The sequence below is a fragment of the Balaenoptera ricei genome, chromosome 13 (genome assembly GCF_028023285.1).
Source record: "Balaenoptera ricei isolate mBalRic1 chromosome 13, mBalRic1.hap2, whole genome shotgun sequence".
In the NCBI taxonomy this organism is placed as follows: Eukaryota; Metazoa; Chordata; class Mammalia; order Artiodactyla; family Balaenopteridae; genus Balaenoptera; species Balaenoptera ricei.
Genome location: NC_082651.1, coordinates 45,844,198 through 45,861,024, shown reverse-complemented (window position 1 = coordinate 45,861,024; position 16,827 = coordinate 45,844,198).

Sequence of the window (16,827 nt, the reverse complement as noted above, 5' to 3'; positions counted from 1 at the left end):
GAGGCACTTTCAGACCTTTAGAAAGCAGCTGCCAAAGGAAAGAAGCCACTTAAACTGGCCCGTGTAGGTTTATGTTTTCATAGAACAAAGCAATGTTCCTTGCCTATTGTTCTATCTCTAGCCACATGTGCGTATTAGCAGCAATAATAAAATATTGCTGCATTATCCCCAAAGCATAGGACTCTGATAAGATAAAAGCTTTTTTCCCAGAAGGGTTGGTTAGTGTCTGGGGGGTGGGAGATTGGAAAGGAAGAAATACATTAACCTCATGGTGCTGATAGAAACAGCCTCCTCTGTTATGAAGAAAATGCACACGTTAAACACGTGTGACTCGCAAAATCATAAGATATCGGTTACCTTCTCACTCTACTTATCTCAGTTTATAGGGCTAGTAAGTGGTTAAAATGCTACAGACTGTTCAGTGAGAAGCGGTCCATGAAAGACATACAAAGAGTCAGCTCTAAAAACAAAAGGAGGGACTTCCCTGGAGGTGCAGTGGTTAAGAATCCGCCTGCCAATGCAGGGAACATGGGTTCTAGCTCTGGTCCGGGAAGATCCACATGCTGCAGAGCAACTAAGCCTGTGCGCCACAACTACTGAGCCCACGTGCCACAACTACTGAAGCCCACGTGCCTAGAGCCCATGCTCCACAGCAAGAGAAGCCACCGCAATGAGAAGCCTGAACACTGCAACGAAGAGTAACCCCTGCTCACCGCAGCTAGAGAAAGCCTGCGCGCAGCAACGAAGAGCCAACGCAGCCAAAAATAAATACATAAATAAGTAAATTAATTTAAAAAATTTTTTAAAAAGGAGAAAGGTCACAGCAAGAGAGGTTATTGAGTTATTAGTAAGTGGAAACTCAGAGTATATCCCAGTCATCTACAGTGTTCCTTGTGAAGTTTGTGCACTAATCTCTTCTTCTGTCCTTGGATGAAGCTATTACTTCTTATTGGCTTATTTTTCTTTATTCTTCAATGTAAGACTATACATAACATATATATAAGTGATGAAGCAGAATAATAAAATGAACAGTTGTGAACTCACCACTCAATTTTAGGACCACAAACATCACTGTAATTTCTTATGCAATTCTCCCACATCACAAAACTCTGCCTTTTCCCAGCCTGATGGTGAACTTTGTGCTGAACATTGCTTGCTTTATTAAAAATTATTTTCACATGTGTATATACATACACATACACGTGTGTATATCCATATAGTGTGTTGCTTGGCTTTGATGGATTTTTGAGCTTTAAAAAAATAATACACCTTGTGTAGTTTGTTGGGACTTGCTGTTTTTACTCAATATTCTAAGATGCACTCATGTTGTTTGTAAAATTTAGTCTATTTATTTTTCCTGCTCTATAATTTTTCATTACCTGACTAAACTAGAGTTTGTTCATCCACTTTTTCTGTTGATGGGCATTTGAGCTGTTTCTCGGGGTTTTTTTTGTTTGTTTTGTTTGTTTTTTGTTTTTGTTTTGTTTTGCTGCTGTGAACAGAACTGCAATGATTTCTTTTTTTTTTTTTTTTTTGCTGCTGTGAATAAAACTGCAGTAAATATTTTTGTTCATGTCTCCTGGGACACAAGGGCAAAAGTTTCCCTACGTATTACCCTGGATTGTATTGTAGGTAGATATTCAACGTTACATACTTTAGAACATGCCACATTTTTTCCAAAGTAGTTGTACCAATTTGCTTTCCTTTCACCAATGTACATGAATAAAAGTTCCCACAGATCCACCTCTTTCAATCTTTGATATTATAAGATGTCTTAATTTGTGCTAATCTAGTGTATAAATGGTATTTCATTGTGGTCTGATTTGCATCTCCATGATTGCTAATGAGTTTGAGCATCTTTGCAAATATTTATTGGCAATTTGTGTCACCCTTGGCTTTTTTTTCAACTAGCAAGGTAACTATGTATTCAGTTCTCATTAGAAGGGAAAGAGAAGCCAGTTGATTAAAGCCCTTAGGAATTAAGTCCACAATTGGTAGCTGATAGATGACCAGAACTAAGATGAGCAATAACTCCTGTCTGTGAAAGCAGAACAGTGTGTGAGAGTACCCTTAGGAATCGCTTAAATCTTAAACTTTTAAAATAATTTGTACCTAATAATGAATTATATCTATAAATAACGGTGCATGATAATTGAGAACTTTCTGTATTCCTACATAGATCTGTTAATATTGTGTGGTCGTAAGCAACAAAACTCGCTTTGACTAACTTAAGCTCAAAAAGATTATTCAGAGCCATTCTGTTCACAATAGCAAAAGAATGGAAAAACTCGAAGTACATCCATAGGAGAATGGATGAGTCAATTGTTGGCATCATGGCATCTTGTATGATGGCCCCACTGAGACTGCATATGGACCCCAAAGGAAATCTGGCTACTGTTACCAAAAGAAAAAGGAACATGGGGGCTGGGAGGAAAAAACAGGCTCCAAAACCTGACTCACTTGACTCTTTCTTAGGTAGAAAGACTGAAAGGAATTGCTGGTTTCCAAAGAAGACAAGTGGAGTTTGAATGAAAAATGCATGTTTTTAACATCATGAGAAAACATTACTAGATTATTTTTCTAACTACCCTGATCCTCTTTTTGGCTGAGGTTTTCTAGGTTAAGCTAATAGCCAATAAGGAGTTAGTTTGTGCTAAGATGTGAGGATGGCGATGACTTGGCTCAGGGAAGGAGTATGCCCCAACTCCAGTGCCAGCTTGAACCTGTTGGTGGTGTTGGCTTTGGTGTTCATGAGCTCATGCATATCCCCTTCCTCGTAATTGTGAACCTTTGGGAGAGGAACTAAATCTGCACTCACTAAGGGAAAGGCTGGCTGCTAGGGTTTCTGTGGGTCCTGTCACTGGCAGGAGACATCTCCAAATCTATCTCTCTATCAAAGTTTGACATTAGTACTAATTTAAGTAGATAGTAAATTCACTATTTAAGCAAGTCAGATACAGCGTGCCTTGGTTCCAGAAAGGCCCCAAGAAGGCTGTGAGGTAGGAGGGACTAAGATTGTCAACTCCAGGTACTTATACACATAGCAGTGGAGGGAAGGGTGGCACCGTTTTGAAATTCAAAAGAAGGGTGATCTACAACAAGGTGATATGTGGTTAGAATCATTTTGCTTTAACTTTTTTATTTAGAAGGAAACTTATTGAAGCATATGACAAAAATAAATGTATATAAGCAATAACAGAATTTCAAGTATGAGCAGTGTCAATAATAATAATAATAGTTACCATTTATTGATTTTTCTCCTCTGTGTCTCTCAAAGTGCCTGTGTGTCTTAATTCTGACCCTTATAACAACGCTTTCAGTAGTTTTCTTATTCCTATTTTCCAGGTAAGAAAGCTGAAATTCAGATCAGTTAAGTAACATATAAAGTAACAAGTGATATTGCTGGGATGATGTTATGTTTGGAATTAGAATAATGACTAATTCTAATGAGTGCACATTTGACTTTTTCCTGCAAAAAGATATACAGTATTTGATAAAGATGACTGATATTTCTGTGCAGAATTATAACAATATAATGATATACATGAGGCAGTTAGGATTGGAACACTTTATTCTGAATGGGTGAAGAAAAATTATGGAACATTGGATGCTTTCTCTCCATGGTAAATACCTTTTGACATTAACATCCCACTTGTGAAATGCCTTTAGCAAACTCCTCTTTCCTTTTCTTTAACAGGTACGGAGGAGTAAGGGGCAGCTCAGATGAGGCCTCCCCTTTTGACTGGATAAAAAAAAAGAGGGGCTAGAAAATGTCAAATTCTTTGGTGGAAGAGAGTCTTATGTTTGGTTCTGCTGTGATCTCTGATGTTGGGGCAGTAGAAAATTTGACCCATTTAGACAATAACACCATAACATTGTATTACGACTGTTTTTCACTTAAGCAATATATCTCAATTGAATAAATTTTTCATCCTTTTATAAAGGAGAAAGTCTTATAATGCTCAACAGAACCACAATTCTTTTTTCCTCCTTAATTTATTATTTGTTGGCCAACACTCCCATCTGAGTCAACAGGCTTGGGTGTGATGCTCCTCTGGTCCATCCTTTGTGGACCGGAGCTCAGCATTTAGTGCAGCCATTATCTTTCAGCTCTCACTCGGGTCAGCAATCTCGCACAGCTTGATCCCCCCTTTAATTTAGAATTTGTCTTCTTCCTTGGCTGCTGTCTGCCTTCAGAAAGGAATGAGCATTCTCAGTGAGTAAATGTAACTAACTCCCCAGCCCTCACCCTCTTCCCACCCCAGCAATCATTAGTCGGAACATCTGTTCACCCTGTGTTTGGAACATGATAGAGCTCACACTGGGATTTTTGGTTAGGATTTTTTCAACATCAATTATTTACTAGACTGAAAGCTCTGTAAAGAAAGAACTGTGTCCTAAACTCAACTGTAATTCTAAGTGTGAGCATAAAGCCTGGTATTTATTAGGGCCAAAGAAATATTTGTTCAACTGCATTGAATATTTATATCTGAGACATTAACTCAAGATGGTTGATAGAAGAGGAGAACCAGAAAGACACATTTTGTCATAGAGATTTATGTTATGACTTATCCTCCATTGGAATAGACCCATGTTAATGACCTTATTCTTATTGCATCATTCTTCTTACACATTTGTCTTTTTAACTCTGAGAGGCAGTAGTAAGAGTTAGGCTCTTGAATCAGAAAGATTTGGGCTAGATCCCAACATTGCTGCTTCCTAGCTTGGTACCCTCCGGCAAATTACTTAAACATTCCAAGCCTCAATGTTTTTATCTCTAAAATGGGAATAAATAATCACAACTACCTAAGTGTAGTATTTTGAGATAATATTTGTAAGGTCTATGTAGTAAGTGCTCAGTGAATGGTAGCTACAATGATTATTTTACAACCAAGAGCAAAACTGGTATTTACACCACAGTGAAACTGCAGACAACTTTTCCATTCAGTTTCAAAGATATAAAATTTTGTACCATTTAAGATAGTTATTCAGAAAAATCATTATTTCCTTTCCTTACATGTACCAACAATAGATATTCAGTGATGGTTACAATACCATGATTATCTTGTAGCATAAAATGAATCTTTCACCCTAGCACCCCACTTCAAAAAATATTTTTAATTGGCCATAAGAAGTAGGTTTTCAAACCAGTGTTTCTCTACTTTTTCTTGTTTACTCGATACCATGTCTTGCAGTGTATATCGGTCAGCTACTGCTGTATAACAAACCATTCCAAACACACAGTGGCTTAAAACTCACCCACACAATTGTGGGTTGGGTGGGATTTGGCTAATCTAGGCTGGGCTTGGCTGAGTGATTCTGATTCAAGCTGTGGGTCTGGCCAGGCCCAGTTCCTTGTTGCAGGCTGGGTTCAGGTCTTCTCCATATGTGTTCATTCATTCTAGGCACAAGCTCTTCTCGTGTTTGTGGAATTTAGAGGCACAAGAGGAAAGCTCATCTGTATAAGCACATTTTAAGCCTTTGCTTGTATCATATCTGCTAATATCCCATAGGCAAAGCAAGTCACATGACTGAGACTAAAGTCAGGGAAATATATTTCTCCTATGGATCTAGGCAATTGGGAGTAAATATTTTTGAGCAATCATCAATCTACATTAAATATAACAACACAATAAATTCTAAATTGAGGCCAGCAGTTTTGTGAATAATTTCTTCCCCAGTGTCTCACATAGCAATAGCGACTGATAAAGGGATTCATTTTCCTAAGGGTACATTTTCAACCAACCTGTACCACTAAGTGCTCAGAATTTAGAATGTTCAGTTCAGCATGCCTAAGAGGCAGGTATGCAACAGAGCTTTAAAAATACAGCACTTAGGAAAATATACTGACGTGAGTCCTAGGGGATATAGCTAAAGAGATTGCTATTATTTCTAGCAATACAATTTATGCTTCCTGTAGGAATAGTATTTGGGGTCTTTTTTTCTTTTCAGAGAAAGAAAAACTAAGTTGTGCTTGTGCTGCGTCTGATAACTGGTTTCTGAAATATCAGATAAGAATTTGTATATTTGGCTTAGGAGAAATTTTAATTAGTTATTTCAGTCTTAAAGTTATAAGGAAAAAGAAAACAATACGTTCTAGATTCTAGATTTCTAAGTGTATGTATGGGGATGGGTGAGCTGGGGAGGGCAACGTACTTACTCCCACCTTTGTTTACTTTCAGCGAAGCCATATAAAGACATATGGTCTTGAGGCCCGCTCTTGGCCTTAGCATGGGAGGTTTATTCAACAAAATATGGTGACCGCAAGACACGTCCTTTAGACGTTTACCACCTGCACGGAAAGGAATGTATTTGAACAAGGAATTTGCATTTTTTTGGAGTGCGATTGTACTACACCAAACACTTCTGGAGCCTGTTTTTCCCTTCATCCTTCCCACTTCCATCCCCAAGGTAAGCAAGCTGAGAGTTCCTCATCTTCCACACTTTGGGAAAAACAAACACCTTCGTCTAAAGCAGGGGTTCCCAACCTTAGCTGCACGTTGGAATCATCTGGGGAACTTGAAAAATACTGATGCCTGGGTGTCTTAGAGAGGCTGATTGAAATGGTCTATGCATAAGAATATTTAAAGCTCCCCTGGTGAATTAACTGTGGAGCCAGGGTTGTGAATCTCTAATCTAAAGCCTTGCTAACTTCATCTTTGTCATCAGAATAGCTCGCTGCTTAGAGATCTGCATTCAGTGCTGTGCAAAATGGGATGTTGCATATTAACTAATGGAGTGTTATCAGTGTGTCTGGAGCTTAGCATGTTATTTCATTGAATTTAATCTTCATGAAAATCCCATGAGATAGATATTACTGTCCTATTTCTATAGATGAGGAAACAGAGCCTCAGAGAAGGACATGGCTTGCCCTCAAACACACAGTTTTTAATCACAAGGCTAGGATTCCAATGCCAACTATCTGCTTCAATGCCTTGGGCCCTTTCCTACTCCAAAATAAAGCTGAGTATACACTGTTTTTGTTATCCTGTAACATGAAAAAGCTTCAAAGATGGAGAGCAGTTTTTCATAATGTAAGCAGACAGCATAGGAAGCCCCAGAGAAAAAGAAACAGGCATGGCTTTCTTGACGTAAGAGAAGTCATTTTTGGCCTAAGCCATTTTGTGATCTAAGCCTGGTCAAAATGCTTGCCCTTGAATAGGTCTCAGTAATCAGTGATTTTAAGGGAAGTGATGGAATGCAGGAACAAAGGAAAAGCAGTCAAGAAACAATAGTTCAGTCATAAAACAGAGTCCTAGTTTCTCCTCAAGGGATATACATCACAATCTAAATGTCCATCGATGGATGAACAGATAAAGAAGATGTAATACATATATACAATGGAATATTACTCAGCCTTAAAAAAAGAATGAAATAATGCTATTTGCAGCAACATGGATGGACCTAGAGTTTGTCATACTGAGTGAAGTAAGTCAGAGAAAGACAAATATCATTTGATATCGCTTATACATGGAATCTATAAAAATGGTACTAATGAACTTATTTACAAAACAGAAATAGAGTCACAGATGTAGAAAACAAACTTATGGTTACCAAGGGGTAAAGTGGGGGGGAGGGGGAGGGATAAATTGGGAGATTGGGATTGACATATACACACTACTGTATATAAAATACGTAACTAATAAGAATCTACTGCATAGCACAGGGAACTCTACTCAGTACTCTGTGATGACCTATATGGGAAAGGAATCTAAAAAAGAGTGAATATATGTATATGTATAACTGATTCTCTTTGTTGTATTGCAGAAACTAACACAACATTGCAAATCAACTATACTCCAATAAACATTAATTTGAAAAAATGGGCCTCAAAAAAATACATCACAGTCTGATCCAGTCTTTGAGTTCTGCGGGGACTAAGACCCCCACCCAGGTAGAGGACAGAATGATGCTGTTGACCCTCGTGAAATTCAATCAACTAAAGCTTGGACTCTATCGACCTTGGCCCCACTTCTACGCTGAATTCACCTGTTCTCAAGCCCTTAAATGAATATGCATGTGCTCTTAGCTTAAAACTTTCCCCAGTTTTCGGGGAGACACTGCTTTGGGAAATGTTCCCAGTGTTCTCCTTACTTGCTGCAAGTAATGGATCCTTTCTTCTCCCAATCTTTGGCTTGGTTGTGTCTTTTGGTACAACACCCATCAAGAGGCAAACCCAGTGTTCAGGTAACAGTGCACGTGCTGTGGTGGGACACATAAAAAGCAGAGTGAATAGTATGCCAAGACATGAACAGGCAACAATAGTTTGATTTCAAAGGCAATTGAAACTAAGTATGCTAAAGGATATGCAAGAGCAAAAGGCAGTTAGATTGGAGCTGGGTAGCTTAAGACTATATTATGTGTATATCAGCTAAAGGAAACTTGTCAGATGTTTCTTTGGTTGATTACAGAAGGGTGGATGGAAAAATATGGGAATTTCTAAAAATGTTTTAAAATTGGAAAGGAGGGAATTGTAGAAGGTGCTTGAGATCAAGAGAAAAGTGGGCTTTGAGCTGGGGAAGCCCAGGGGCACGAGGGAGAGCAGGACTTTCAGACTGAACAAATCGGCTGGATCCCCAGATTAGGAGTGTTGTACTTTGGCTGCTGTCTGTCCAGCCAAGTCATTTTGCAGACAGACGCTCTCTGTGGGCCCTTGGGTGACGTGCTGATGGTGTGTGGTGTGGAGATCGTCCTCACGAGGTGCATCCTGTCCCTCCTCAGGGAGGCCTGGCCTCAGCAGACATCTCGGAGAGGAAGTTTCAGAGCCAGGTCTGTTTCCAACTCTTCTATGTCCTAAAACCTTAAAACAAAACATGAACCTCAGAAGATCATAGAGCAACTGAGAGGGATGTGAAGTGAAGAGAAGGAAGATCCTAGGCAATAGAGCTCATAGGCAATGAGCAATAATTATAAGAGAGGATTTTCAATAATTTTCTCCAAAATTTTATTAGGTCCTGACAACATGAAAAATTAAGACTGTAGGTTTTACTCTGATGTTTTAGTTTAAAAGTGGATCTATCCCTTGTGGACAAAAATATGTCACCTGGCATATCAGTAAATAAAGGATGGTGTGGCCATCAAGCCATCAGCCATGGCAGCTGCCCCCGACTGTGCAACCTGAGGGGCTTTAGGATGAAGAACAGGATGCTGATTCTAGACAGATAAGGTGCATATCACAGGAATGATTTCAAGGAGCCCAGACTTTTGCATCTTCCCATACACAGAAAAGTGCGAAATTCATTATCTTGAGATATCTGTTTTTTCTTTAATTAACAGTAAACTTTGGATGTTCAGCTACCTGATTTTTGTTGCAAAAAATCCTATATATCTTGGTTCCTCCCTTAACTCTTTGGAACAGTCCCTCAAAGCCATCTGAGAAGCTGCCTCCTGGACTTAAGTCCTCAGTATGTCTGCGGAATAAAACATGATTCTCAACTTTGACGTTGTGCATTTTTCTTTTCAGTCAGCACCCTCTTAGCTGAAAGTGCTTCCAGGAGCTGAGCTTTACTACTCTTGTCATTGGCTTCTTGTCAATGTTTCTGAATTAGACCTGGGGTTACAACCTGATCAGCTGAGGGACACTGAGGTCCCTCTTCTGATTTCTCAAAGCTGAAGACTGATTTTTACTTTCTCATGAACCAATTAGAAAGCTCCATTTACATGCTCAATCTATGAATAATAAAACCTTATAGTTTTATAGTAAAGTGTGTTTTTTATTGATTATAAAGTATATGTCATCCTTTTTTATTCTTACAAAATCCTGCTGAAATAGTCAGAATAGTCTTTTTTTATCCCCATTTTACAGATAGAGAAACTGAGGAGGTTCAGAGTGGTTGTGTGAATTGGCTTCCATGGAGGAAGCCACAGTACTGCCACAGTGCCGTGCATCATACTCTTCAAAACCTGTTCCCACCTGGAGCCACGTTTGGCTCACAGGAAGCTGAAGTCAGGTGAGGCAGGTATTCCTACCGCTTCCTGGGTGAAGAAGCTGAGACCTGAGAGGAGAGCTCATTTTCTCCAGGTCTTTGGGTAACCCACAGCTAAGGTCACCAAGGCCTTTCACTTTCACATTTGGATCCTTATCTTTCATGATGATTAAACAATACTTGTGAAAATTCACTTTTTGAAGGAAAAGAAATAGAGGAGGAATAGGACTGCTGCCACTGGTGATGAGATATTCCTATATATGCTTTCATGATTCTAATAGAATGGGCAGAATGCATTGATTCTGATTCTTTTGGAATAAAATTCCCACTTCCAATTTAATGCTGTGTTATTATTATTTTTTATTTTTTTAAAATTGAAGTATATTTGATTTATAATGTTGTGCTGGTTTCTGGTGTACAGTGAAGTGATTCAGATATATATATATATATATATATTCTTTTTCATATTCTTTTCCATTATTGTTTGTTTATTACAGGATATTGAATATAGATAGCTCCCTGTGCTACACAGTAGAACCTTGTTGTTTATCTACTTTATATATAGGAGTTTGTATCTGCTAATCCCAAACTCCTAATTTATCTCTCCCCCCACCATCTCCTTTGGTAACCATAAGTTTCTTTTCTATGTCTCTGAGTATATTTCTTTTCTGTAAATAAGTTCATTTGTATCATACTTTAGATCCCACATATGAGTGATATCATATGATATTTGTCTTTGACTTACTTCACTCAGTATGACAATCTCTAGATCCATCCATGTTACTGCAAATGGCATTATTTCATTCTTTTTTATGGCTAATATTCCATTGTGTGTACCCACATCTTCTTTATCGATTCATCTGTCCATCTGTCAGTGAACACTTAGGTTACTTCCATGTCTTGGCTATTGTAAATAGTGCTGCTATTAACATTGGGGTGCATGTATCTTTTTGAATTAGAGTTTTCTCCGGATATATGCCCAGGAGTAATGGTGGGTTATTTTAATGATGATGAACTTAGAATGTGCATTTAACCACAAACTCTTCAATTTTGTTTCAGTCCAGAGCCTTCAATTTTGGTCACCTTTCTTCTCTTTCTTTAATGATTTATTTTTCCTTCTGCCTCATAGAGTTAAATTCATTCCCTTCACATTAGTCAGGAAGTGGTTTTCAAAAAACAGAAAAACAAGATGATCCAAGGAGAGTGAGGGAAGTATGTACTATCACTTCTAATCTCTTCTTTTTTCTCATCATTTAAAAAATTTCTATTTTTGTGCTTGCTTTATAATAAACATGGCATATTAGTAGGCTAGTCTATTACTTATGTATAATATACATATTTATGTACATAACTATCACACAAACACATGCAGACATACTGAGGTGTGTGCACAAGATATTTTAATTTCTAGGGATATAGGTCCATAAAAGTTTGGAGACCCCTAATGTTATGGTTGAATTGTGTCCACCTCCCCCCAAAAAAGATGTTGACCTTAGCCCCTAGGACCTCAAAAAATGATCTGATTTGAAAATCAGACCATTGCAGATATAATATATTATATTATAGATGAGGTCATACTACAGTAGGGTAGGCCTCTAACCCAATATGACAGATGCCTTTATAAGAAGACAGCCATGTGAAAACAGAGAGACACAGGAAAACTCCATGTGAAGATGGAGGAAGAGATTGGATTGATGCATCTATGGGCCAAGGAATGCCAAGGATTGCCAGCTGTCACAAGAAGCTAGGAGAGAGGCATGGAACAAATGTTCTCCAGGGCCCCTCAGAAGGCACCATTTCTGCCGATACCTTGGCTTCAGACTTCTAGTCTCCAGAACTGTTAGACAATACATTTCTGTTGTTTAAAGCCACCCAGTTTGTGGTACTTTGCTATGTGAGCCCTCAGAAAGTAATAAACTTAGTATATATTGACAAAAAAATTATCTGAACTATTTTAAGAAAACTTGACAAATTTACACTATTTTCAAGTGGTACAATCTATCAACATGATGCTTTCATTAGGAAATCTAAGTAGACATTTGAAGTCTGAGGAGGGTGCTGAGAGTCAGGGAGAGAAAAAACACCCAGTGCTGTTGGACCTCTCATTACCAGGAGGAAGCCATGAATGTCTCCACAGAAATAATGGGTCCAAGAACACACTTGGGAGACTGGGAAAGGCCACCAGGCTTTCAGAGCAAAAAGCTGAGTGGTTGAAAAAAGACAGTGGGAGCGTAAAAGAAATCAGAGAGGCCTGGGGCTAATTTTTACTGGTTTATTTTTTTTTTTTCCATTTGTTTATTTGCTACAAGTCATATTTTGGAGCAATTAGCAAAATATCATGCAAATATTCCCAGTGTGACAACACATGAATAACTTTAATTCTGCTGAACATTTGTCTTGTTGCTACAAAATACATCTGCTATTTGCATTAACTTAATCTGTTAAGATATTGTGAACTAAACCACAGACTTCCAGAGACATTGAGGAATCAACGTCCCATTTTTATTGGACACTTTTGACTAGCAAAATCTGCTTTCGTGATCACATGATCCCACCCCAGGAGCACCTCTTTTCCCAGGGCTGTATCAGACAGTAGAAGAAGAAGCATAATGGAGCATTAAAGAGGGAAGTGTTGGTGGAGCAGGAGGTATGCTTATCAGTAACAGAAGCAAGCAGTGAAATAAATAATTGAAGGAAATGTTGTAACACATGGATATGCGTTCTGTGCATTTGAAAGACGGACAGAAATGCATTGAACTCTTGACATGTGCAAAGTACTGTGTTACATATTTCACATAATTCGTATCATGGAAATGATCTCATGACCCCTCTAGAGGGTAGATTTTAGGGAGGCAAATCATTTGCCCCACTTTATACAGAGAATAAGGAGCAGGGTGACTATTCCATTCATGCAGCAGATGTTTATTCGGTCCCTACCCTGTGCCAGGTACTGTTCTAGTTACTGGGTGTAAAGAGGTAAATAAAAAAAGAAGAAGAAGAAAGGCCACTGTTTTTAGAGAGTTTAGCTCTAGATGAAAGACTCAGACATATGGAAGTAAACAGACAAATAAAGAAGACACATTCAGGTAGGGATGAAAGTGATGCAAAAAGTAAGACTGTGTGATGTGATAACAGGTACTTGGCAGGTGACTTCATCAGACAAAGTGGTCATGGGAAGCCTCTCTGAGGATGCAACAGTCACTGAGACTTGACAGATGAGAAGTCATTTATGCAAAGAAGAACATTCCAGGGAGTGAAAAGACCAAATGCCATTGATCAGGACCAAGAGAAGTAAGAGCTGCCACTGGATGCTTTTAAGCAAAGAATGATGGGAGTTATGACAATTTTTAGAAGATATACACATTACTACATATAAAATAGATAACTAATAAGGACCTACTGTATAGCACCAGGAACTCTTTTCAATACTCTGTAATGACCTATATGGGAAAAGAATTTAAAAAGGAGTGGATATATGTACATGTATAACTGATGTACTTTGCTGTACAGCAGAGACTAACACAACATTGTAAATCAACTATACTCCAATAAAAATTAATTAAAAAAAAAGGAGATTGCTTTGGGTGCTACATCAGGAATAGACTGTACAGGGCAAGAAACAGGGCTATCTATCTGGAGGTGGTTGGTGTTGACCAGGTGAGAGCTGATGGTTCCTGAGTCCAGAGTGGAGGCAAAGGAGATGGAGAGGAGAGGGTAGATGGAGATGTATTTGGAGGAGGGGCTTGGTGGTTAGGATGGGAGAGGGGCAGAATTAATAAAGGAATGAATGATGACTGTAATTTTTTTTTTTTCGCTTCAATACTTGGTGGATTATGGTGGCATATACTCAGATGGGGCAGGCTGGGAAGGAGTGAGTTTGGGGTGTTGAAGAAGTTGAGAGTTCTCTTTTATAGATATTAAGTTTGATATGTCCATGAGGCATCCAAGAGGCAGTACTCTATCACGGGAGAGAGCCTTCATTCTGGAGGGAGGTTGCCTGTCCCACAAGTCTCGCCTCCACCATTTACCAGCTGTGTGACTATGGGCCAGTCTCCAAAGCTCTCTGTAGAATAGAAAAGCACAGGCCTCTTCTTGAGTTGTCAAAAGGAAACCACATGTAACAAAACAAGAGTGTCTGGCTTGTACTGAGTTATGAAGGTAGATACATTACTCAAGTGGATATCCAGTATCTGAGCCCATGCTCATTATGAATAAGTCTCAAGGAAAGGATAAAGCAATAGAAGTTAAGTGCTAATGACACCTGCCCTGTCCCTTGTCAGTGAGCTTCCTACTGTTTTTCTGCTTCCCCAATACTCCCGGGCTAAGGGCTATGTAAACTCACTAAACCCTGAAGAGCAGGACATCTCTTGGCCTGGAGCTTGCATAGCCTCCACATTGCCTGTAACATATCAAGTCCAAACACCTTAACTTTGCACTTAATGAATGTCCTCCATGATCTGACTCCAAACTCCATTTTTGGTCTTTTCTTCTCATGTTACTTTCCTGTGCCCAAATTAGTTTTCTCACTATAACATGAATGTGGCATCTACTTGCTGGAGGTCAGGATCTGCAAAAAGATTGAATGATATGATGATGAAAGCCAGCACTAGCGCCCAAGAAGACGGGGGCAGCCTCCGCCAATATGCTTTCCTGAGGACACTCACCCCAGTGCACGTCATCACTGCACACCTCCGTGCTCAGACCTGTGCAGGTGACACCACTGACAGAATCATGGGGAGGAGGAGCTCTTTTTCTCAGCCTTGGGATGCACCTTGAACTTCAGTGGGTGCCTAGCCCATGAGCAGGTGATCCGTAGATTCATCCGTAGTGTATGGGTCGGCTTCCCAGGGTGCCGAGAACTTGGCAGTGGCCAGGAGGATACATTCACCTGTGCTGCCTTTCCTCGCCCCAATCCTATCTATCTCCGCTGGTCTAACCCAAAGCAATAAACCTGGCTTTGTCATTCAAAACCAAACCAAACCGAAACTTCTCATATCCTTATAGTCATTCTTTAATTCATTTATTTTATAGATGCGTATTAGGTGTTAGCACTGTGCTAAAAGCTGGGCGATTATACCCGATTAATCTCTCTATTGTTTCTGCTCTTGAGATGTTCTCAGTCTACTGGCAAAGACATGTAAAGCACACTTTATAATCCAACATATTGTAACAGAAGTATTGCAGATGCAAGATGACAAGCACCCACAGGAGGAAGGGGCATAGGGTAAAGACCCCACTTGCAAGATGAAAGCTGGAGTGGGATAAAGAAAGAAGGAAGGGTTTTCCAGCAGAGAAATCAACCTTCACAGTGTCAGGGAGCCATGATGGTTATGTTGCATTTAGAGGAATCATGGATTCATTGTCCTGCCTTCATACCAATCTCTCAGCTAGTCATGTGACCTTTTCTTCACTTACTGCTACTCCTCCAGCCCCTCTGCCACCCAAGGTTTCCTAGGTTCACAGAGGGGTAATGATTGAAAGCATGGATTTTGGAGCTGGGTTAAAATGTGATCTGATCTTGGCCCCAACCAATGAATATCTGCTTGACTTTGGGTGAGTTCTTTATCCTCTCTGAGACTTGGTTTCCTCACCTGTAAGACGGAGATGACAAAAGAACCTACTTTATAGGGGTGTTGGAAGAACTGAATGGGGCATTGCATGTAAGTCACTTAGTACAGTGTTTTCCTGGTATAACTGCCCCTTCACATATTTCTATTCCCCACCCTACAAGCTCGGCACCTCCCTAGGTGTGGCATGCACCATGATACAGTTGTTCAGCGAATTAGTAGATGAATACATGTGTCTGACATTGTTAGTTTCCTGACGTCCTAGTTTCCATCAATGGCTAAGGTTTTAATTCCATTTTAGTAAATGATAAACTATGGAAATATAGTTTCCTACTTTTGAAACATTTTAATTAAATTATTATTATTTTTTAACCTCTAAATCCTTATTCCCAGGAAATGTCCACCCTGAAGTTCATTTCTTTTCCCAGAAGAGAGCAGTTCATCAGCTTTGAGAAGATTATGGTTCAGCAGGGAGCCTGTTCAAGTCCATTTGAGACATAGATTCCTTTGAGGCTTTAATACAAGGAAGGCACATTGAAGGCCTTGTTAACGCAAGTATTAATATTCATAGTACACTCCAGTCTCTTTTGTATCTCAGACTCATTCCTCTTCCATAACGCTGTGATCTGTATCACTTTATCAGCTGCCCCCCAAGGGAATGTGCTGATAATTCATAAAACAAATACATCTGCTTCTTGGCCCCTCTGCCCCATCAGTCTCCCAGTGTATCCAGCTCTGATTTCTCAGTGCAAGGGCATGTGATGAAACCTCAAGTCCTGGTCATCCAGCGCGGTGCCACTGATATAATCTTCCCGAGAACTGGTCCCACTTCAGGCCGGCCCTGTGCAACGGCATTCAGGGGAAGACACCTTTTCCTGCCTCCTTGACAACGGGCAATGCCTTGTGGAGTGCCATTTAATAAAAGAATCATTTGGGTTTGTTTCTTACGCTACGATGTCACAAATGTCAGTTCATTGTACTGAGCTGGAGTGGCTGGGGATTACTGGCCCGAAACACCAAACAAATGTATAAAAGTAGAACAAAGGGCTTGACTGGGTGTGTAATTGGAAATACAAATTGACATTTGAGAAGTAATATCTGATTTCACTAGTTAATTTTCCTTTTATTGGGGTGGGGTGGGAATGGGAGAGGGGTTCTATAAAATGAGTTTGTAGCTATGTGAAAAATATATATATAAAGTCAGCTATGTGTGTATTGCCTTTGTGATATTTTTAGCCACACATTGACTTTTCCCCTTATCTGCTTAGTGAGTACGGAAGTAGCCTATTATATATTTCTTCAATCAAATCAATTGTAGCCTTGGACTTTCTTTA